Source organism: Bos javanicus, chromosome 28 (assembly GCF_032452875.1).
Source record: "Bos javanicus breed banteng chromosome 28, ARS-OSU_banteng_1.0, whole genome shotgun sequence".
NCBI lineage: Eukaryota > Metazoa > Chordata > Mammalia > Artiodactyla > Bovidae > Bos > Bos javanicus.
Window position 1 is genome coordinate 13,862,149 of NC_083895.1, and position 23,318 is coordinate 13,885,466.

General features: G+C 37.3%; 1 protein-coding gene across 6 annotated transcripts in view; it reads left to right on the top strand.

The window, feature by feature from the left end:
* CHRM3 (cholinergic receptor muscarinic 3) overlaps positions 1-23,318 on the top strand; it is a 559,389-nt gene that overhangs the window by 233,913 nt on the left and 302,158 nt on the right. For 4 of the 6 annotated variants that reach the window (XM_061404943.1, XM_061404945.1, XM_061404946.1 and 1 more), the window contains one exon: positions 16,965-17,070. The exons of 1 other annotated variant lie outside the window; for it this stretch is intronic. The gene's annotated coding sequence lies outside the window, so the exon portion shown is untranslated. The remainder of the gene's footprint in view (positions 1-16,964; positions 17,071-23,318) is intronic. One more of the 6 variants, XM_061404948.1, reaches the window with a different exon arrangement.

Below are 23,318 nucleotides of genomic sequence, written 5' to 3' on the forward strand. Positions count from 1 at the left end.
TTCTTTCCCTAAACTCTGGGAAACCAGGATCCTTCTTACATGACAGTTTATAATGAGATGTTGGAATCCACATACAACTCTTAAAAATGATAGCTAAATCACAGTCCAGACTCTTCCTTCATTTCCTTTGTATTCCCCTCCAGGAAACAATTTAATCCCTTCATTTACATGTTTGTGCTTCTGTGTGTCTTCTTGTAGAAGTTTAAAAGTATGTTGTTTAAAACGAATGCTCACTGTGAAATTTTGAAAATAAGAGAAGGTATATACATACATACACCCACACACAAAAGTATAAAAATACACCATTATTTAGTTCCCAAGTTACAACCACTGTGAACATTTTGATCTGCAAGTTGGACTGTATGAAATTACTGAAAAGTGACTGTTTTGGACCTGCTTAATCAGCAAATTCATTTGGTTAAACCTAAATTTTCTTTGTTTTCTTAAAGATTACTCTGCGTTTGTGCTTATAAGGTTGTGGACCCATTGTCCAGACCACATTATATCTAGGTTTTTTGTGTTGTTTTTTTTTTTTTTTTAGATTGAGGGCAGGAGGAGAAGGGTGTGACAAGATGAGATGGTTGGATGGCATCATCAACTCAATGGACATGAGTTTGAGCAAACTCCAGGTGATAGTGGAGGGCAGGGAAGCCTGGCATGCTGCAGTCCATGGGGTCGCAGAGAGTCAGACATGACTGAGCAACTGAACAACAGCAAATATAGAGTACTTTTTGCCATTCAACTGCTTTTTAAAAATATAATTTTTAAATGAGATTTTCCTTTAAGGAGCTCCTTTATCAGTGTATTTGCTTCGTAGATTGGGGGTCCTAGGCTCCAGGAGGACTGTTATCTGCAGTATGTGGTAAGCATTTACCAACCAAAAGCATTGCTTAAGCTAGTAGGAAAGAAAAGCTATTAACTTGGGACATTTGAGCATTTTCTAAAAGGTATTTAACAAGAAAAACTCCAGGGAAACCAGTTAAATATGTTATTTACACCACCAACAGTATTATATTTCCTTAGAACAGCTGTACTATAGGAATTGCCAAAATTGTAATTCATCATATCAAAATTGACCTTTCCAAATATTTAAGAGATTGGAATTTTAGTTAAATACAGTTTCAGGAGCTCATTTGATTTTCAGGAGTATATCTAAGAATGTCATGGCTTCATTTCAAATTGTAGTATTTGAAAATATATATTTCTAAATATTATTATTGAATTTTTTTCTACCCTAGATCTATTCATCCTTGTTTTGCAATGTAGCATGCACTATTCCCTTTTCAGAAAGATAAATTTATTTTTCATGATGTTTTGGAGTCTATGAGTTTTGAGAGAAATACTTATCTAGACTCGAGCAAATTCATTTTCTTTTTTTTTTTTTTTTTGAGTAAATTCATTTTCAAGCTAGGCTAGACACTGAAGAATAGATCCTTTTTTTTTTTCCTGTTCTGAAGTAGAAAAGGATCCTGAGCTGTTTGTGCTATACAGCATTTACTCTGGTTCCCCTCAGAAAACCTCACTTGGCCAAACAAGATGGGGAAAAACTAGAGTCAGGATGTATCTACCTTGAGGAGATTCAAATGCAAGGCTCAGTTTTAACATTTCTAACTAATCCTGTTGTAAAAATAATGATAACATAGTATTTAAGCCAATATTCCCCAGATTTATCTGAGTATCAGATATCTTCCTGGAATCTTGTGGAGCTCCTGGGATCAGGTGAAGTCTAAAAAATGTCATAAACACCTATAGGGAGTCCTTCGATTGCTTGATTTTGCCTTCTTGAAACAGTGTCATCTTGGTCACTTATTAAAATCCAGATAGTTAAGATGGCTCTCTACTGTAATGCCAGCAAGGGTCACTTTTTGTAAAAATGGTAAAGTGTTGTGTCAAAATTTGTCTCTATAATGTATTTAAATATCAATATTTTTAATAAGCATAATATACAACACTGCCCTGGAGGAGGGCATAGCAATCTACTTCTTCCTGCCTGGATAATCCCATGGACAGAGGAGCCTGGTCAGCTACAATCCATGGGGTCACAAAGAGTCAGACACGACTAAAACGACTTAGCTCACATGCACGCATACAGCACTGCAAATGATATAGGGTTCTAACGTTAATTTCCATTGTATTCCAGATGCACACACACATACCAATTATAGATAAAATGACTGTGTTAATGATCCACTGAGGTTCCTTTTATATCTGGATTGAATGACTTGTGACAGTCCCCTTTATGTCCCCATACTCTTACTGTTTCATGACAGTATCCCTGAATGCCCTGCTTTCTTGTATCTTGTAGAAACATTTATAAATCTTCTCAGTTTCTACCTGCAGTTGTTAAGTTTGTTACTTGCTTGTTTGTTTTAATCACCGGTATTCCCAAGGCGTCTGACTTAGCTGAAGTTCTCTTTGAGAAGTGCCTGCAGTTAAGAGTTGACCAGGCAGGGCCTCATTATTTGCTCTGGTCTTGGCTGTGTGTCTATTTTGGCAGCAGTGTGGACTTCCGGGCATATTTGGGGCACAGAATCCTTACCTACAATCTTGTGGAAGAGACTGACCAATGAATAAATGAATAGGGATAACTTTTAACTACAGGGAGTTTGGGAGTCTCCGAAGTACCTAACATCCCAAAGAGGGAATATGTAGAAGAAAGAAGCCGAGAGACACCAGCAGGGCATCAGGTGTGGAGCATCCTGTCTGACTTGGACAAGAACTCAGACTTAAATAGAATAGGGGTTTTGTTTTCAAGTTATTTTTCCATTTAAAAAAATAAATATAGCCATGTTATCACTTAGCTGTAGTATTTCCTTTCTCTTTTTATAAGGTGCAGTTATTTTTATCATTCCTTTGCGATAAGTTGATGGCTTTAACTTTAGGCTCTGAATGAGAAGACCAAGGCACTGAATGAAGCAACTGCCCAGAGTCCAGCTTAACTTTTGCTGAAGACCCGAAATGGAAACTTCCTGAGTCCTGAAATGAAAAGTGAAAACTGGGAAAAAAGGAAAAACATTATTCTCTAAACAAGCAAGTTCTAGACATAAAGAAAGATATGCCTTTATTATTATTTATTTTAATTTTTAAAAACATATCCACCTTAGATGCTTTAAACTAAGCTAATATAATTACTAATTTATTCATCATCTAATCAATCCCAAAGTTTAATTGATGAGTTTGGCTGTGTCATTACCAGGAAGAGATGTTGGATTGCAAATTTGCTAGTGATCCTTTAAGGTGTTTCTCTGATTCCTGATGGAAACACTCCAAAGAATGTGTTGTGCTGTACTTAGTCACTCAGCCATCTCCAACTCTTTCCAACCCCATGGGTTGTAACCCACCAGGCTCATCTGCCCCTGGGGGTTCTCCAAGCAAGAATACTGGAGTGGGTTTCCATGTCCTCCTCCAGGGGACCTTCCCAACCTAGGGACCGAACCCAGGTCTCCTACATTGCAAACGGTTTCTTAATCATCAGAGCCACTGGAGAAGCCCAAGAATACTGGAGTGGGTAGCCTATTCCTTCTCCAGGGGAGCTTCCTGACCCAGGAATCGAAGCAGGGTCTCCAAAGAATATCAATTTATAAATCTAAACTCCAGGTATATTTTTCCTTTTAAAATTGGATCCTTGATACCAACGGGGTCAGGGGAAGGTGGGATGAATTGGGAGATTGGAACTGACATATACACACTGCTGCTGCTGCTGCTAAGTTGCTTCAGTCGTGTCCGACTCTGTTTGACCCCATAGACAGCAGCCCACCAGGCTCCCCCATCCCTGGGATTCTCCAGGCAAGAACACTGGAGTGGGTTGCCATTTCCTTCTCCAATGCATGAAAGTGAAAAGTGAAAGTGAAGTCGCTCAGTCATGTCTGACTCTTAGCGACCCCATGGACTGCAGCCTACCAAGCTCCTCCATCCATGGGATTTTCCAGGCAGGAGTACTGGAGTGGGGTGCCATTGCCTTCTCCCATATACACACTACTATGTATAAAATAGATAACTAGTGAGAACATATTGTATAGCACAGGAAAATCTACTCAATATTCTGTGATGACCTAAATGGGAAGGAAGTCTACAAAAGAGTATGTGTGTGTGTGTGTACAGCAAAAACACACACATTTTAAGCAACTATACTCCAATAAACATTAATTTTTAAAAACTAAAATAAAGATAACAATAATAGTATTCAAAAAAATAAGTAAAATTGGATCCTTAAAATACTAGAAACACTATAATTTGACCATTCTCTATAACATTGTTTTGATCAAAAATACAAAATACTCCTTCCTGGTTTTCTTATTCATATTATGTTTAACTTCAGAAAGAGAGAGAGATACAATGCAGTCCCCTATATTGGGTCTGCTGAAATGTTAGCTTCAAAAAAAAAAAAAAATGTGGTTAACATTTCCAAGCAGCTAAACCCAATCATGTCTGGCTAAAGAATAGTGTTTTACAGATACTGTATTGTTTATGTAATTAAGGAACTCAAGACTGGACCTTTTCCTTTGTTGTGGATTGTTTGAACCTTTCAAGAATACAGGAAACCCTTTGTTGGGTTAAACATTTTTAAAACTTATGATTTTGTGGGGAAAATAATAGCAGTGACTTTTAAATCAGATTTTTTTTTTTTTTTTTTTTTTTACTGTAGAGCATCTTACTGAAAGGAGCGTTTATCATTTTCACTTCTTACAACACCACCTTTAAAAATCCTTTCTCCAAATAGTAGTTATTATTGTTTTCCTGAAATATATTTTTCCAAGGATTATTTCCATTTCCCCAGGTAGCGCTAGTGGTAAAGAATTCAACTGCCAATGCAGGAGCCATAAGAGACACGCGTTTGATCCCTGAGTGGGGAAGATCCCCTGGAAAAGGAAATGGCAACCCACTCCAGTATTCTTGCCTGGAGAATCCCCTGGACAGAGAGGCCTGGCGGGCTACACTCCATGGGGTCACAAAGAGTCGGACACAACTGAAGTGCCTCAGCACATATTTCCATTTTATGACTCAGCTCTGGAATATTGGCCAAGGATTGTTTCCACTCTGCCCTTGGTACAAGACTGCCCCTGAGAACCTACAGATAATAAAGAGATTTTGCTGAGAATACTGTTTTTCTTTCCAAAAATCAGATAGACTTATTGATTGATCAATAGAGATAATGTCCAATTATGATGAGGAAAGTGGGAAACAAAATTGTTATATCTTTTTGATAAGTCACTAACATTATCTACTAAAATAAATGTGATGACCCTAGGACCTATAAATTCTAGTTTTAACTGTATAACTATAAAAATTAACATAAATGTACAGAGACAAGAGGATTATAATTGCTAAATTGTTTATAATTTAAAAAAGAAGTGATTCTAATCCCATAAACATAAATGGTTTAAATAAATTGTGGCATATCCATGTTGAAATGGATTCATCAGTTCTTACAATGCATGTTTTAGAATTGAAAGCTAAAAACCATATGATTATCTCAATAGATGCAGAGAAAGCCTTTGAAAAAATTCCACATCCATTTATGATAAAAACCCTCCGGAAAGCAGGAATAGAAAGAACATACCTCAACATAATAAAAGCCATATATGATATATATGATAAACCCACAGCAAACATTATCCTCAATGGTGAAAAATTGAAAGCATTTCCCCTAAAGTCAGGAACAAGACAAGGGTGCCCACTCTCACCACTACTATTCAACATAGTTTTGGAAGTTTCAGTCACAGAAATCAGAAAAGAAAAAGAAATAAAAGAAATCCAGATTGGGAAAGAAGAAGTAAAACTCTCACTGTTTGCAGATGACATGATCCTCTACATAGAAAACCTTAAAGACACCACCAGAAAATTACTAGAGCTAATTAATGAATATAGTAAAGTTGCAGGATATAAAATTAACTCACAGAAATCCCTTGTATTCCTATACACTAACAATGAGAAAACAGAGAAATTAAGGAAACAATTCCATTCACCATTGTGATGAAAATAATACAATACTTAGGAATAAATCTACCTAAAGAAACAAAAGACCTATATATAGAAAACTATAAAACACTGATGAAAGAAATCAAAGATGACACAAATAGATGGAGAAATATACCATGTTCATGAATCGGAAGAATCAATATAGTGAAAATGACTATACTACCCAAAGCAATCTATAGATTCAATGCAATCCCTATCAAGCTGCCAACGGTATTTTTCAGAGAACTAGAACAAATAATTTCACAATTTCTATGGAAATACAAAAAACCTCAAATAGCCAAAGCAATCTTGAGAAAGAAGAATGGAAATGGAGGAATCAACCTATCTGACCAGACTCTACTACAAAGCTACAGTCATCAAGACAGTATGGTACTGGCACAAAGACAGAAATATAGATCAATGAAACAAAACAGAAAGCCCAGAGATAAATCCACGCACCTGTGGACATCTTATCTTTGACAAAAAAGGCAAAAATATACAATGGAGAAAAGACAATCTCTCTAACAAGTGGTGCTGGGAAAACTGGTCAACCACATGTAAAAGAATGAAACTAGAACACTTTCTAACACCATACACAAAAATAAACTCAAAATGGATTAAAGATCTAAATGTAAGACCAGAAACTATAAAACTCCTATAGGAAAATGTAGGCAAAACATTCTCTGACATAAATTATAGCAGGATCCTCTGCGACCCACTTCCCAGAGTAATGGAAATAAAAGCAAAAATAAACAAATGGGACCTAATTAAACTTAATGGCTTTTGCACAACAAAGGAAACTATAAACAAGGTGAAAAGACAGCCTTCAGAATGGGAGAAAATAATAGCAAACAAAATAACTGACAAAGAATTAATCTCAAAAATATACAAGCAGCTCCTACTGCTCAATTCCAGAAAAATAAACGACCTAATCAAAAAAAAATGGGCCAAAGAACTAAACAGTCATTTCTCCAAAGACACCATACAGATGGCTAAAAAACATACGAAAAGATGCTCAACATCACTCATTATCAGATATATGCAAATTAAAATCACATGAGGTATCATTTCACACCAGTCAGAAGGGCTGCTATCAAAAAGTCTCCAAATAATAAATGCTGGAGAGGGTGTGGAGAAAAAGGAACCCTCTTACACTGTTGGTGAGAATGCAAACAAGTACAGCCACTATGGAGTACAGTGTGGAGAATCCTTAAAAAACTGGAAATAGACCTCCCATATGACCCAACAATCCCACTACTGGTCATACACACCAAAGAAACCCTAAATGAAAGAGACACATGTACCGCAATGTTCATCACAGAACTGTTTACAATAGCTAGGACATGGAAGCAATCTAGATGTCCATTGGCAGACGAATAGATAAGAAAGCTGTGGTACTATACACAATGGAGTATTACTCAGCCATTAAAGAGAATGCATTTGAATCAGCCCTAATGAGGTGGATGAAACTTGAGCCTATTATACAGAGTGAAGTAAGTCAAAAAGAAAAACACCAATATAGTATATTAATGCATATATATGGAATTTAGAAAGAGGGTAATGCTGGCCCTATATGCGAGACAGCAAAAGAGATACAGATGTAAAGAACAGACTTTTGGACTCTGTGGGAGAAGGCGAAGGTGGGATGATTTGAGATAATAGCATTGAAACATGTATATTACCATATGTGAAATAGATCACCAGTCCAGGTTTGATGCATGAGGCAGGGTGCTCAGGGCTGGTGCACTGGGATGACCCTGAGGGGTGGGATGGGGAGGGAGGTGGAAGGGGGGTTCAGGATGGGGGATACATGTACACCCATGGCTGATTCATGTCAATGTATGGCAAAAACCACTACAATATTGTAAAGTAATTAGCCTCCAATTAAAATAAATAAATAAAATTTTTTAAAAAGCATGTGTTAGATCCACTGGGATGGATGAGGAAGTTGTGCTGCATTGTTTACTGAGAAGAGAATATGCATTATAATATAGTGACAGAAGAACAGTAAAGGAAATGGTAATTTTGAATGAAAAGAGAAAATACATGGGATGATAAACATCAAATTTAACATTTAAGGGACCGAATTTGGGAGTGAGAATGAGAGGAAATAAAATCATTTTTTTCTTTTATGTAACTTGAGTATTGTTTCATTTATTAAATGAGCTTTATTACTTAGAAAGAAACTATTTTATTATGTATTATTATACAAGGATAGTCATTTAATTCTGCTTCTAAGTTGCTAGGCAGCCTAGAATTCAGGCTGACAGAGATTGAGCTGTAAGAACAAAAAAATTAATGACAGAACCAGGGTGAGCAAAACAGCTTCCTTCTCCTTAGTATTCTTCCCACTCTGTTAACATAGGTACTTTAGCATTAGAAATAAGTTGATCTCTAAGCTTATCCACAAATGCATATATCAACTCATACATAACTCTGTCTCCACTATGAATAAAAAGGTAAAAATTAATAATTTCTCTGGATAAAAGAAAAAGTGTAAGTTTGTAACCTATGGCTTTTCTTCCTACCTCGTTTCTACCAGTTATACAGATTAACTACTTTTTGATCACCCTATCTTACCAATTTAATATTGTGGTGAATCATATGTAATAAATAACCTTCATTCTTTGAATTAAAGATATAATAGTTCCTACACAATATCCAGTGATATGAATTGCCTTCAAATTAATTGTATTATGAAAGGAGCTATGGTTTTGGAATGTCCTCATTTGATTTTTATCCTTATACTGAAGGGTGTTAGTTAGCAAAGAGGGATATTTCTCTTTTGGCATCATACATGTTTTACTCAAAGGTCATATTTCATTTTAAATTCACCACTTGGAAACCAAGGACAAAATTCAGAAATGGTAGGACCTGGGCTAAGTGATTCTTTTTTTTTCAGCTTAAACATTCTATAAATTTATGAGTTTTAAGGAAAGGTAGAAGCCAAAACTACAGATAAAGCTCAACATAATCTGTAGGCTTTTGTTCACTGTAGAATTGAATATAACATTGGGAATGTACTAGTCTAGGGTTGGTATAACAAAATGCCAGACTAGGTAGCTTAACTACACACATTTCTTCTTTCCTAGTTCTGGAGCCTGATGGGTCAAGATCAACGTGCCATCAGAGTCAGTTTCTGGGAGGCCTCTGTCCTTGGCTTGCAGACAGTGCCTTGTCAGTGTGTCCTGTGGCCTTTTTTGTATGGATGGGGTTTGGGGTGGGAGGGGAAGGGAGAGCACATGTTCTCAAGTGCACTCAGGTACTTCTTCTTACAAGGACATCATTCTTGTTGAATTACAGCCGCAACCTTAAGATCCTGTTTAAATCACATTGGGACTTACAGCTTTAACCTATTACTTTGAGGAAGACACAATTCAGTCCATAACAGGGAGAAAAGTAGGCCTGGGATACTATAGGATACTAAAGTTGTATATGTTTCATTTTATGCTAAGTTTCTGCTTTCTAAGTTTTCGCTCCATCTTTTAGTAAAAGCAGTAAATTTAAGTGACATTTAACTGCCTTTTCCAGCCAGCAGTCATAATCTTTAAAGTCTAATTTTATAAAGGCATGCATTATTTTGTTAAATTGTTAAAAAGTCTTTAACATTTTATGCAGAATATATGCATATATCTTTCTAAAGAGTTATGTTTAAAAATATGTCTTTTAAAAACTTTTCCTTTTAAAACAGCTTTAGTGCAGAAAGAACTGTTTAAATCTCAGATGTTAGAAGTCATCAGTTTCTATTATTTACCTGCCACTATAGAAGTATGATCTGATCTGATCTGATAGAAGTATTAGTTGGTTGCTAATACTTTTTTCTGATTTATAAAAAAATCAAAATATAGAAGAACACAGAAATTACATCTAATTACAGAAAGAACCAACAAACAAACATTAATATTATTGGTGAAATTCCTTTTAGTCACTTTTCTATGTCCATAGGACAAAAAGTGAAATTACAAAGTTTGAGTAATACTCTTCACCCTGTTTTGTGTATCAAGTTGAATTCAGCCTCCAACTTTTATCTCAGCAGTATGAGATTAGGTTTGCTGAAATTGGATTGACAAGTGGTCCTTTTCTACAAATGAGGGTAACATTTTCTTCTCCCATTAAGACTCTCTGCCAAAACTGAAACGGAAAACAATACTTTCCACTTAATTGTCATTTGATACTGCCTTGAATTTCTTGAACTCTTGGTGTAATGAGACTTTATAAGAGTCTCAGTATCCACTCCTGTAGGCCTCAGGCTCAGGGACTTGTAAGAATTTAAAGCTATCATCTTGCAAGTCTCAGGCCTACCCAGTCTCTGTGCATTAAATGGGACTCATTCCTCTGTTAGTGGCTTCTGGGAGAACACTCAAGAGATCTGGAGTAGGTCTTGGCAAGAGACAGTCTTTAGTTTAACTTCTTCAGATCCTGTTTTGCTCTCCTCATTCTTAAACGTAGATGCCACCTACCCCCCACCCCAGCACACCTCCTCCGAAGGTAAGAGATTTAATAATCTGACCTGCTACACTATTAACCAGTCCACTTACCCCAGAATACTGAACTTTGCCCATGCTTCCAATCACTGGCTGAGGGCTTATCAGCTTATATGAGCCAACAAGTTGGCTACCATCTTGATAACAAATATGGAACCTACCCAGAAGACTTCTGATACTGTGCTGTCCATCAGCCCAGCCTAGCTCAGTGGCCATTCTTCTGGGTTTGTAGTGTCTCCTCAGACATTTGTCAGCTGAAAGCAATGCACTGTCTAAAAGCTGAGAATTCTGTTTTGGTGGGCAGACATACGGAGGACTTCCGCCCAGGAGACAGCCATTGTTGGACTGCTCTGAAGAGGTAACGGAGGAGTCAGGATACAAAGGCGTTTTTTGAAAGTAACTCGATACTCAGAACATCAAATGATTATAGTTAATTAAAGAGAAATACACATCTCTAGGTAATGAATTTAGCACTCTTCTATGTATAGGAAGTTGCAAGAGTCTGAGCTTATTAAAATAATTCCTTTGATATGAACCATAACTATTTCACACTAGTGTTCTGCTTTTCTTCTTCCTGAATCCCCTCAGGTTACACTGTTAAGGGGCAGCTGAAGTGGCCGATGGCCTGATGGCCACAACATCCTTTGTTTTCTAATGTGGCAGGAACAGTCTTCACTCACAAGCTTCAGTGAAGGGTGACACAGCACTCATTGATTTAAAAAAAAAAAAAAAAAACTGCCAAAGTGAGTGCTTTTCTTTCTCTGCAATGCCATTCTCATTTGCCTTCGCCCCTTCCACAGTGTTGTGCTGCCTGGAATACCCAGGTAGAGCCTATTTTAGAGCACTTGATATCCACCAAAAACTCTTGTGCTGCTGTAATGCCCATTAATCAAAACAGCTAAACCTCTTTTCACAATCCTTGTAGAAAATAATAAGCCAAAGGAACCTCTAGCATTCAAACCAGGAGTTGTGTTAATAAGTAAACATTAATTTACTTGGATGACTAAAATAAGGATGGACAAAGGCGAAGGAATGTAGATGGCAAAAGATGACTCAGCACCAAGTTTTTGTCTCAATAATCTCTGTAGAGCTGTGGTTCTACACAGAGCAAGCAAGCAGATATCTGTTTCTTTATCTATAAAATGCAAGTAACAATAGGGCTGTGAAGATGAAATGATTGGATGTATGTCAAGGCCTTGGAATAGCACCTGGAATATGGCAATCATTCAGTAAATATTTGTTGTTGCTGTTGTTGTTAATATTGATTCTATTGTTGAGTGGAATATAAAATGGAAAAGATCCAAGCTTTTGTATATCAATTTTACCTGTTTCTTATTGGTCAACTTAGAGACAGTTATTTGATCCCTGAAGCTCCTCTGCAAATGGGAAACATAACAAGTCTGGTGCACTAGAAACAACTTGTTCTCTTAACCTGTTTCACCTGCTGTTATTTTTGTTTTCCTTCAGTTACAAAGGAATGAATAATTTTACTCATAAGAACTGTTGCATCTTTTCATTAGTCCTCTCTCTCTCTCTCTCTGGATGTGATGGGCTGGCTAAAGTGAGAAGAGCTCTGAAGGAAACAAATCAGAATATAAATCTGAATGAACAGCGATATTTAGTGAATGCTGTTTTTTCATGAATACTGAATGCAAACCAGACCTAGCATAATATCTACATTTTGAAACTATATTTATCCTATTCCCATGAAACAAATTGTTAGGCTCAATTTTGTCAAAGCCCTTGTTATTTGGTCTTCAAATAAAGATATTGTGAAATTAAGTGGGGAAATATTCTAGGTCTTCTCTGAGAGTTTCGGCTTTAATTTCATCCAAATTCTAGAAGTTAATTAGTTAAGCTTATTTGTTTCAAAACTGTGAGCAGGTATAATGCTGTCCAAATTAGAGGGCTACAGATTCATTTATCATCCACTTAGATTGCAAAATATCCATTAAGATGCTTTGCATCTTCCTAGGCATAGGAGAATATACACATTCAAAATAATTAGAAAATAGGGAAATCTGATTTTTGAAAAAATTTTAAGGAAATGGAACAGCTCAAAGTATCATATTAAGCCTCCAAAACTACTACCTCGTTGAGCGGTCTTCTCAGAGTCTGTGTTCGAGAAACACCTGATAAGCTGATAGAAAGAAACTGGTACTTTAAAGATACTATCAAAATAGCCTACCATTCTCTATATACATCCTAAATCAAGGTCATGTTTTGTTGACCTATTAAAAGAGCCTGACACCTGGTCTTCCATAATTATTATTCTGTCTCTTTCTTTGTTTTCCAAATTATTTAGCTCACTGCATAATTACGACGACAGTCTCTGGAATCACCAATCATATTTTGATTATGAAACCTTTTAAGCCATGTTTGCTAGCATTCAAAAGAGCCTGTCATTTATACTAAGAGATTTGAAGCTTATTCCTTCATGAATGTCATATACAATTAATTTGCAATAGAGTGAATGTGAAGCCAGGGTGAAAGCCAGTTCCCTTGCTGGTTTTCAAAATGAATACTTGCTCAATCTAATACTAGAGAAACTTAGGTAAACCTCAGGGTGTTCAATCTTATTTATTGTTCTCTGGTTCATTTAGCACAGAAGGTCTTCTTATTAGTAGATACCTTAGTGATTGAATGATGTTTGTTTCTTTTGGTTATTAATCATGCAACTTAATTTTTATTATTGAGAGATATGTATTTACGTACTTTAAATGATGTGAATCTCAATATGTAGGCATGTTGGGACCCCTAATTGTAAATTAGGCAAGTGTGTTCTGGATATTTATTAGTTTTAATGATAAAACCCATGTAACAAAGACTTACTGAGAAACTACTGTGTGCAAGACACTTAGTAAGTTACTATAAGACTGGCCCATGCCTCAGTGGAACTCAAAGAGTACTTGCCTTTTGGCCCATTAGATTCAAAGAAGAATCTATGGTGAAATATGAATTCCAGGCTCACTGGTATGTCCCATACAGCAGAAAAATGTCTGTTTTCAGAGGAAAAACAGAAAGCAGTATTAAAGAGGCCTCCATATTCCTTGATTATACTTTCTTTATTTTAGACTCTTATGGATTGCATTTTTGGCAGCAAGATTGGTTTTCCTTGTTTGAAGACTTACCCATCACTTCCTCTAGTAGGAATGAGTGTGTTACTATACTACTGAATTTTCTCATGAAGTTCCCATTGTAGAGATACTGTTTCCTAAAGAGATGCCAGAATCTAAATAGCAGAGCTGTTAGTGGGAAAGATAGCCTGGACTCAAGTGACCTCTGCTCACTGACTCACTAGCCTCAGTCTCCCCATGCATAAAGTGAATGGGTCTCATTAAAGATTAGCTTCTACCATTGCTTTCCTTAGGACACGTTTCTCTGACTGGGGCTCCCAAAAGAAGAGCAATCTAAGAGGCCTCCCTTGGGTCAGGTGCCCTCCTTTTGCCGAAGTAGGAGAGGGTCCTTTGATGGATAGTTTCAGCACTGGGAGCCATAGCAGAGGGAGATGCCCTAAAAGGGGAGGGATGCTGAGCTGGCAAAGTGGCTGATGTTCTTTAAAATAGTGCTTCTCAAACTATGAAGGACCAATGGCTTTTTTTCTTTTCTTTTTCCCCAGTCCTTTGCAAATTGATACTTTTTTAAAAAGACATGTGAGATACAAACCTATCTCTAAATTATTAATCAAGCTTTCCTCCATCTCTCGGATTATCCTGTTGCACAGTCTCAGAAGAGCTTCTCTCATCCTTGCTGAGGAAATCCCTCCACACATGCCCCTAGAATCCCTCTACCTCTCACCTTGCAGCCTCTTCTCATCCTCTGGTCATCTGACTTAACCTTCACCTCTCAGGAAACTGCAAGGTCCTCCTTTTAAAAATCCAATAATATCTTGTCAGGTTTCATCCTCAAATTCTCCTCTGGTGCTTACTGTTCCTTCTGGATGGATGCTCTACCCTCAAGGACATCCCTCACAAGAACAGATTTCCCTCCTTCTCCTCTCATGAAACTTGGTGCCTTTTTCTTTCTCTCGGCCAACTTTCTAAGAGAGATGCTTTTCTAAGATTCAGGGCCCAATTCTTAGGCTCTGTGCTCTTTAAAATTATAAATATCAGTGTCCAAAATGGGGTTATGAGATTTTCTTTCAGATTTGATTATATCCCAAGATATTTGCAAACAGTATATCTGATAAGGGACTGAAATCCAAAATATGTTTTAAAAACTCATACCACTAAATGTCAAAAAAAAAAGTAATCTGATTAGGAAATGGACAGAAGACCTGATGAGACATTTTTACAAATGTATATTTTACAAATATACAGGTAGCCACCTAAAGATGCTCAGCATGACTAGTTATCAGGTAAATATGCAAATCAAAACTACAGTGAGGCACTTCCCTGTTGGTCCAGTGGTTAAGAATCTACCTTGCAATGCAGAGGCCATCAGTTCAATCCCTGGTCTGAGAAGATCCCCCATGCCGTGGGGCAACAAAGTCTGTGTGTCACAACTACTGAGCCCATGCTCTGGAGCCTGCAAGCTGCATCTACCGAGTCCATGCACCACAACTATTGAAGCCTGTGCACTCTAGAGCCTGTGTTCTGCAACAAGAGAAGCTGCTGCAATGAGAAGTCTGTGTGTGTACTGTACTAGAGAGTAGCCCCCACTCACCACAGCTAGAGAGAGCCCACACACAGCATCAAAGACCCAGTGCAGTCAAAAGTAAGTAAATAGTCCACATTAAAAAAAAAAAAACCTATAATACGACCTAATGCCTGTCAGAATAACTGTTATCAAAAAGACAGGAAATAACAAGTGTTGGCAAGAATGAGTAGAAAAAGGAACCCTAGTACCCTGTTGCTTGGAATATAAATTGCAACCACTATGGAAAACAGTATGGAGGTTCCTCAAAAAATTAAAAATAGAACTACCGTATGATCCAGCAATTGCACTTCTGGATATTTAGCCAGAGAAAACAAAAACACTAATTTTAAAAGATATATGTTCCCCTATTATTTGCAGTCTCCAAGATATAGATGCAATTGAACTGTGTCTTGATAAAAGAGTGGATAAAGAAGATGCAATATTCTGGAATGTTAACCATAAAAAGGAATGAAATCTTGTCATTTGTAACAACATGTGTAGACCTAGAGGGTATTATGGAGAAGGAAATGGGAACCCACTCCAGTGTTCTTGCCTGGAGAATCCCAGGGACGGGGGAGCCTGGTGGGCTATCATCTCTGGGATCACACAGAGTTGGACACGACTGAAGCGACTTAGCAGCAGCAGCAGAGGGTATTATGCTAAGGGAAATAAGCCAGAGGGAATAAAATAAATACCGTATGATTTCACTTATATGTGGAGTATAAAAAGCAAGTAAATGGACAAAATAAAATAGACTCATAGATACAGAAGACAAATTGATGGCTACAAGAGGGGAGAGAGATGGGAAAACAGATGAAATAAGTGAAGGAGATTAAGAGTTTAAAAATTCCAATTGTAAAATAATAAGTCACATTGATACAATGCACAGCATAGGGAATACAACCAATAATATTGTAACAACTTTGTACCGTGACAGATGGTTCATTTCAGTTCACTTCAGTCTCTCAGTCCTGTCAGACTTTTTGCGACCCCATGAACGGCAGCATGCCAGGCCTCCCTGTCCATCACCAACTCCCGGAGTTTATCAAACTCATGTCCATTGAGTCGGTGATGCCATCCAACAATCTCATCCTCTGTCCCCTTCTCCTCCCACCTTCAATCTTTCCCAGCATCACGGTCTTTTCCAATGAGTTAGTTCTTTGCATCACGTGGCCAAAGTATTGGAGTTTCAACTTCAGCATCAGTCCTCCCAATGAATATTCAGGACTGATTTCCTTTAGGATGAACTGGTTGGATCTCCTTGCAGTACAAGGGACTCTCAAGAGTCCAAAACCACAGTTCAAAAGCATAGATTCTAGATACCATGGTACCAATTCTAGATACCGTGACAGATGGTATCTAGGTTTAATGGCAGTGATCATTTCATAATGTGTACAAATAGCGAATCACTGTTGTACACCTGAAACTAATGGGATATTGTATGTCAATTATAGTTCAGTTTATAAAGATTTGGTTCTATCTCTGTGTTAGAATTTAGCTAGTCATAAGATAATAGTATGTATATACTCCCAATAGTGTCTGGAAGAAGATAGTGGACTAGAACTTCTAAGTAGACAGTGTGACTGATTTACTGAAAAGTAAGATACCATCGCTAACACATAGAATAAGGGATAAGCAACTTCTTTTGTTTCCTTCTTACTTGATGCCTTTCTTTGTGTCTGGAGCTTTGGCAGGTATGAGAGGTGAAACTGTAGAAAGCCTTTCACCCAAAGTTCAATATGTAGGTTTCCTTTGTCAATAACAGGTTCCTTAACTCTCTGACCACCTGTGTCATGATATATGAAATCACTTTCTACGAAATGTTGTAGTTTTCTTATATTTCTTCAAATCATTGTGTGTAATAGTTGACTTTCCCTTCTCCAGGATCCTGGCTTTGTGTGAGCTCCATTTTCTTATTCTCTTCTAGCACCTGTGTGCTAATTAGAGGCGGAATAAATGACATTGAGAACTTCCACTAAGGTACTATAAGGTAAGATCCTTTCATGAGTTGAAATCTTTGCTTTAAAAGGGGGGCTTATGGGCTTGATCTATGAGAAGAGATTAAGGAGGAATAGGAATTCTGTTTGATGCTTTTTAATACAATTTATAATCATTACAGTGTACATCTTAATGTAAATATACATGCATGCTCAGTTCTATGTATCTTAATAAAGATGCTTTTTTTTTTTTTACTTATTTGCTCATCAGATTCAAAATTACAATGAAGGCATTTGTTGAAATATGAGATAAGTTGATTTTATTTCAAAAGCTTGTTTGTGTCTTAACTGTAGTAACATAAGGGTTTTAAAAATGCCATTAGATTTCTTATTGCATGAGACAAATATTGAACTTCAACAAGGTTGTTAGGTCTTGTGATACTCAAATCTAAATGGAGAATTAGCTGGTTCTAGCATTCATATCTGGTCAAGATGCTGGGCGTATTTCTATACCTTATTTAGTCTTCACAAATAGTGCCATCAGGGTTAAGTATTATGATCCCCATTTTACAATGAGGAAACTGATGCTTTGAGATGTTAAGAACTTTAGTGTCAAAGGCAAGGTTTGATCTTGGACATGTCAGATGCCCTTCCCTGTACTCTGCTACCTTAATGCTGGTCCTCACATTATGATGCCAGGAGCCTATACTATTGCTGTGGGATTGTTAATACACTAATCCTTTGAATGTTCTTCAGTAACACAGACATTCCACTAAATTATTCCATTTATAAAACAAAGTGAACCAAGGCTATTCCATATATAGAAAAGGGAAAAATCTGGTTTGGGGGACTCAGGATGAATTGAAATTGCTTGTGAAAGCAGATAAAGGAAATACTAATTCCAAGTTTCTTCTTTGGCTTTTTGTTCTTTTAAAATAAAGGTTTAGGAGTAATGGTGCAAGTATGGCTACCAAAACTAAGCTTTTAAACTATAATCCTGATATTATATACTTTACATTCATTAGGCTCAGAAAAAAATATGGATTAAAGATAAATTATATAATAAAATCCCTTTCCAAAGAAAGTCATGCAAGATATTGAATAAGGTACTGAGCTGAGTCGGAGGAAGGAGGTGCTGGTTAATGGAAAAGTCCCTGGGCTGGAAAATAGGAAATGGGAAATGCAGGTGACAGCAGCTCTTGAAGGCTTAAAACTTAAAGGCTATTTCACCTCTCTGGACCTTTGTTTTTTATTTGTAAGTGGAGAGTGTACTGGTACTCTCTTAATATAAAATAATAACTTGCCTTTTGGCTGTCCATTGCTAATGCAGGGAAGTGCTATGTGTACTAAAGTCAACTTTTCCCTTTATGGCCATGGAACTAAAGAGTTATCAGCTATTTTCCTGTTACTGTTCTTTATTTTAAATACATCCTGAAACTCTTAATTTCTTTTTATTCTGTTACCACCCTGATTATCATTCAGTCTTGCTGGGACAACTGTGTAAGCTTCCTGATGGTCTCCTGGCTTCTATTCTTCCCACACAAAATCCGTTTACCGTGCAAGACTAGTGTCCAGGGGAACCCGGATTAGGGCTTGTTATTCTGTGTTCTCGTGCTTGTGCATGCTCAGTCATGTGGGACTCTTTGCAACTATAAGGACTGAGGTCCACCAGGCTCCTCTGCCCATGGGATTTCCCACACAAGAATACTGAAGTGGGTTGCTATTTCCTTCTCCATGAGATCTTCTTGACCCAGGGATTCAACCCTAGGCTCCTACCTCGTCTCCTGAATTGCAGGCGGATTCTTTACCGCCGAGCCACCATAAGAATCCAACTACCTAGTCTCTGTAAATGAGCACTGTTCCAGCTACCAAAATTTAATTCCTTTTAAAAACTAGGAGTTTTATTTTTAAGGCACATTAAAATATTCCCATATGGGAAAAATACTTATTTGTGTAGCTTGAGGGATTTAGGAAAGTCATGAAGAAATCTCACATGTGTTTATGGTTTATTTTATGGTCTAAGCTCCTTGAGGGCAGGGATTCCCTAGTCTCTTCCTCACTGTGTGAACTACAGTATCTCTAAAGATGCCTGTTTCATGCAAGAAACTTAGTAAATATTTATTTAATGAATTAATATAGAGTCAGAAAATGCCTCAGGTAAAATATCTCAAAACAAACAAAAAAATAAGCAGTGCTTATAGATGTCCCCGAAAGGCTTATTGCTTTAGATGGTGGGTGGGATGGGGAGAGAAAAGTAGAGGAAAACATGAAAAAACAAATTCTGGGAAAGGGGACAGATAGCAGTAAACACAGAAAATAGCAGTAAATCATTTGGAGGGAGCATTTATGGTATTTTCACTAGTGACATTGCCTTTTTAAAAAATAATTTTATTTATTTATTTACTTTGGCCATGCTGGGTCTTCGTTGCTGTGTGGGCTTTTCTCTAGTTTGGGTGAGTAGGGACTCCTCTCTAGTTGCGGTGCATGGGCTTCTCATTGCGGTGGCTTCTCTTGGAGCGCAGGCTTTAGGGAGTTGCAGCACTTGGGCTTCCTAGTTGTGGCCCCCATGCTGAGCACAGGCTCAGTAATTGTGGCACATGGGCTTAGTTGCTCCATGGCATGTGGGATCTTCCCAGATCAGGGATCAAACCCGTATTTCCTGCATTGACAGGTGAATTCTTTACCACTGAGCCCCCAGGGAAGCCCACTGGTGGCATTTCTTATCAGTTGTAATGGGTGAAAGAGCCCAGTGCTTTGGGTCTTGCATAGATTTATTAGTTAAGCCTGGTACATGGATGATTAGAAATCTTTGTTGAATGAAGACCCAACGGAATGAAATAATAAATTATCAAACTGCTGAAAGTTTGCCTTTTTTTTTTATGGTCATGATAATATTCCCTTGATGCCAAGATTTAGTCCCTGTTAGTGACTGAAATTCCAAATACAGTGAGTATGAAAAATGTTCCATGGGATGACCCAGAGGGATGGTATGGGGAGGGAGGTGGGAGGGGGGTTCAGGATTGGGAACACGTGTACACCCGTGGCAGATTCATGTTGATGTATGGCAAAACCAATACAGTATTGTAAAGTAATTAGCCTCTAATTAAAATAAATAAATTTAAATTTAAAAAAGAAATAAAATAATTTTTTGTAATGACTTATAAAGGAAAATAGTCTAATATATATATATATATATATAATATAAATAACTGAATCATGTTGGTGTACACCTGAAAAAAAAAAAAGAAAAATGTTCCACGAAACTGAATTCAGTTACTGTGCTAAGCTTCTCCCTTAGAGAGCTTCAGTTATCCCATCTTCCAGTCAGTTGTCACAGGGACAATCCAGGATGGCGCACTATGCAAATGTGTTAAAATGCTGATGGGAAAACCGAAGCTCGAAAAATGTCTTATCTGTCAATTAAATGATGTAGCCTTGTGGTTAGATTACAGCAATTTGGGGGCTTTTTGTTTTCTGCTGATTGAGATTTGACAGCTGTTTATAAAATATTTACATTCTGATTTCAGTCACATTGACAGTACTTTTGGATCTTTGGAAGATGATAATTGTATGTTAGGAAAGTGTTTTAAAAAGTTTGAAGCTGATCTGTTGAGGGGGAAAAATCTTTGAAAAATTTTACAAAGGAAGGAAATCCACTTTATAAAATGATAAACTTTTAATAAAAGTCAGAAATGATAGACATTTGGGACCCAGAGACACTGTATGTGATGGAAAGGAGTATCCTTCTCCACTCTGCCTGTTTTGGGTCCCTTTGCTTTTGTCTAGCTGAGTATACATGCTTCTCACCTTTTTTCACTTAATTATGCTGATGTGATATTTGTATGATAGGTACATGGGTAAATTAGTTAGGATTTGAGGACATCCGTATGGACTTTTTTGAAAAAAATTCAATACATATACTTGGTATTAAGTGAAGAGAAATTAATGAAACAGAAACAGACTTAAGGACATAGAGAACATACTTATGGGTGCCAAGGTCAATGGGGGAGGGATAGAATGGGAATTTGGGGTTAACGGATGCAAACTATTATATAAAGAATAGATAAACAATAAGGTCTTACTGTATACCACAGGGAACTATATTCAAAATCCTGTGATAAACCATAGTAGAAAAGAATATGAAAAAGAATGTATATATATGTATAACTGAATCACTTTGCTGTACAGCAGAAATTAACATCTTATAAATCAACTATATTTCAGAAAAATAAATTTTAAAGAGAAGAATAAAAAATACAAAGTTTGGAAATAAGAATAAGTATTGAATTTCCAAATGGAATATTGTCAAACGTTTTAATGAAAACCATAAATTCACAAGTAACTTTTCATTATAAGATACTATGTTAGACATGATGACTTGTATTTATAATTTTAAATCAGTTGTCTCTCCAAAGTCTTCATAGTTGCTATCTGTGGGGTGCTTTGTAAGAAAAATGAGATGATAAAAAGTCTAAAACTGATTTTCATAGCCATTCAGAAGGTTCCTTGGATTGAAATTACACCTAAAGAATATGACAGCTATTATATTCTTTCACTGAAAACTGTAATGTTGAAATTTCTTAGGACAAGGCAAATGATTCTGGAATCCAACCTAACATTTCATATCAAATATTTTAAATTATAAAACAAATCAAATATTCTTTTATAGCCTCACCCTGCCCATTGCTTAGGACCCCACTAGAAGGGTATATCAGGTATAAATGAACAGAAGTAGCCTCAACCCTGTCTAAGGGACCAGGAGCTAAAGTATAATTGGAGGCCCTGGATCCACCCCCCCCTCCCCCTCCACACACACACAACCCCCGACTCTTTTCTGCTCCTACAGTGCCTTACATGAACATTCAGCCTGGAAGCCCTACCCACCTGCTCCCACTGTGTCACAGTGGTTCCTTGACCACCTGCTCGGTCCTGGATGCAGGGGAGGATGTATCTGGTGAAGACCCACTGTGTACCCTAGAAGTGAGTAGACTTGGGCCTTTGGACAAAGGTTTCTGGGGACCTGAGTATATGAAGCCTGTTCAGAAAGGAAGCCAGTTTGCCTTGGCCATGTCCCTTACAAAGGGTGATGTCGAGAGAAAAGCCAGAATGGCTCCTCTGACTCAGTGCTTCTCAAGCACAAATGTGTGTGCAATCTCCTGTTCAAATACAGATTTTGGTTCATAAGGGCTAAGGTGAACTTACCCTTCTGCATTTCGGCCACATACCCAGCTGCTGCTGTTACTGACTGCACTCTGAGAAGCAAGACTGTAATGCACAAGCCCAGGGGTCCCTGCTTGGATCTCAGGGTGGGTACTGAACACAAGTACCAGCTTTAGGTGAAGACAAAGATGTGGGCCTGCTGTGGAGAGTTGTCCTCATCGGAGACCCCCAGCCTGGATCCGCTCCTGGTACACCTCCCTATTCTGTACCAGGTCCCTTGGCAACCTGTCCCTCCATTCACAGCCCCTGGTCCCTGCAAGCCAACAGCTCACTCTTTGGCTAGACACTCAGTTCGATGTTTGGGTGGCAGAAGCTACCCTAACTGTGCTTAGGGCATCTCAGAGGAGCAGCAGGTACTGGGAGTCCCCATTATCCTTGCAGCCTTGAGACTTGAGGCTCATTATCAGACTCTTGAGGACTGGGGCCCCCTACTCAGGCCCTGCTAGCCACACAGGGGTCTCAGGGCTCCAGTGTGGATCTTATACACCAGGGTACTACTGCCCAACACATGGAATGTTCCAGTTAGGTTTAAAACGGCACTTTAAGTGAAGGTAGAAAATCTAATAGTTCTCTAGCAAGATTTTAATATATTACATGGAAATTGATGAAAAAGCAATTTCATTTTCAGAAATGACCCAAAAAGAAAACAATCCCCTTTTCTTAAAACAAACAAACAAAAATACTTAAATTCTCAGTGGAACATTTGAACTAAAAGAAATAGAAAATCCAAATCAAGAGCAAAATAAAACAGAAAATTACAGATAATATTTTTAAATAAAAAGAGCATTTGTGTGTTATGCTATATGCAAAAGAAATAAAATGCAAAAAAATCAAAGTAAATTGATCAGATGATCAAAAATATATCACAAAGTAGTATTTAAGACACAGAACATAAACAGAAAGAGTATCAGAATATGGACCTAAAAATATCTTAAATATTTTTAGATTTATTTTTAAAAAATGAATCTTATGGGATAATTATAAAAAATGTAACAAAAGAGTAGTTATAGAAAACTAGGAGTGACCAGGTAAAGTTATAGAGATGATTTGTAAAAATCCAAATTTGAAGTTAGTAGTTTAT